Here is a 2,154-nt window from a genome sequence, read left to right on the forward strand (position 1 = left end):
TTACGAGCTACATCCGCCACATGTTGTCCAATTGCAATGAAACTTTCACGCACCTCTGTAAATATGTTAAATGCTTACAAAATACTATTCATGTTGTCTAAAGATGATTGTTATTAGGAGATTGTCCACTAAAATGTGTTTGCAAACTGCCTAAGTCTCGCTATAATTGAGTGCATAAGAATTTGATATTGGTGACCTGGAATTAATACTAAATACTTAAAACATCGATGGCAATTAGCGTGGATGCAGCGCCGAGTTTGTCAAGTAGGCAACTGATTTTATGACCCTTCCAGTGCGACTTTACCTACTAGCTGGCATGCAGTCGTACAATAGAAGGCATGTCATCCTACATCATGATCCAAAACTACATATGCTTTATTAGATATCCTTGCAGTTATCAGCATACTTTGAAACCTCCCAAATTTTAGCACTCCCTAGAAATATTTGAATGTACACTCGAACACAAAAAAAAAAAGATCCACCACGAAGGAATCTTCCGAATGAGACGGAAATCGGTAGACGTGATGTACATGTACAGACAAAAAAATGATTAGAATATCAGAAAAACTGGATTATTTATTCAAGATAAAGAGATTCACAAACTGAGCAAGTCAACAAAGCGTTGTTCTGCCTCTAGCACTTATACAAGCGGTTGTTCGGATTGGCATTGGTTGATAGAGTTGTTGGATGTCATTTTGAGGCATATCGTACCAAACTCTGTCCAGTTGGTGCGTTAGGTCATCTAAACGCCGAGTTGATTGGAGTATCCTGCCATAATGCTCCAAACGCTCCCAGTTGGTGAGAGATCCGGGAACCTTGATGGTCAAGATTGGGTTTGGCAAGCACTAGGGCAAGCAGCAGAAACTCTCGCCGTGTGCGGAAGCTCATTACCTTGCTCAAATGTAATTCCAGGATGGTTTGCGTGAAGTCCTACAAAACTGGGTGTAGAATAATGTCGACGAACCGCTATGTTATAAGGGTACCAAGAAAGACAACCAAAGAAGTTCTGCTATGAAAAGAAATGGCACCAGAGACTATCACTCCTGGTTGATGGTCTGTATGGCGGGCGACAGTCAGGTTGGTATCGCACCTCTGTCTGGGACGTCTCCACACACGTCTTCCGCCTGGAATCTCATTGACTGAAGAATAATTGTCTTCAGTGATGATTCCCGCCTCGAACTCACCCCACAATAACCAGCGAAGACGTATATGGAGACATCCCAGACAGCCGTAGGATACCAACCTGACTCTCGCACGCCATACGGCCCGACAGCCTCACGTGATGGTCTGGGTTACCTTTTCTTTGCATAGCAGGACTCCTTTGGTCGCCATCAGCGGCACTCTTACAGCTCAGAGGTACGTCGACGATATTCAGCGTGTTTTGTTGCCCTTTATGGCAAACCCTCCTGGACTTACATTTAAGCAAGATCATGTCCGCCTGCACGTGCCGAGATTTGATGATACTTGTCTTCGTGTTGGCCAAACAATGTCTAACCCAGAAAGATCCTCGGATCTCCTAATTGAGAACGTTTGGAGCACATGGGCAGGTCCCTTCAATTAGCTCCGGGTTTTGATGTCTAAAGTGCCAGCTGGACTGAATTTGGCACGATATCCCTCAGGAGGACAACCAACAACTCTATTAATCAATGTCAAGTCTATTAATTGGCAACGGCCTTGCCGCAGTGGATACAGCGGTTCCCGTCAGATCACCGAAGTTAAGCGCTGTCGGGCGTGGCCAGCGCTTGGATGGGTGACCATCCGGGCCGCCATGCACTGTTGCCATTTTTCGGGGTGCACTCAGCCTCGTGATGCCAGTTGAGGAGCTACTCGACCGAATAGTAGCGGCTACGGTCGCAGAAAACTATCATAACGACTGGGAGAGTGGTGTGCTGATCACACGCCCCTCCTACCTGCATCCTCAGTTGAGGATGACACGGCGTTCGGATGGTCCCGATTGGCCACTTGTGGCCTGCAGATGGAGTGCTAAGTCTATAAATTGCCTGCATAAGGCCCAGAGGCGAACTAACGCGTTACTGACTTGCTCAGTTTGTGAAGCTCTTTATCTTCAGCAAATCATCCAATTTTTGTGAAATTATCATTTACTTGTCTTTACATCACTTCTACCGATTTCCATTGCATTCGGATAATTCCTTC

At 45.7% G+C, this 2,154-nt stretch overlaps 1 pseudogene; it reads left to right on the top strand.

Moving 5' to 3' along the window:
* The first annotated feature begins 1,664 nt into the window (after nt 1–1,664).
* On the top strand, nt 1,665–1,782 carry LOC126472127 (5S ribosomal RNA; annotated as a pseudogene).
* Nucleotides 1,783–2,154: the final 372 nt, after the last annotated feature.

This window comes from Schistocerca serialis, chromosome 3 (assembly GCF_023864345.2).
Source record: "Schistocerca serialis cubense isolate TAMUIC-IGC-003099 chromosome 3, iqSchSeri2.2, whole genome shotgun sequence".
Classification (NCBI taxonomy): Eukaryota; Metazoa; Arthropoda; class Insecta; order Orthoptera; family Acrididae; genus Schistocerca; species Schistocerca serialis.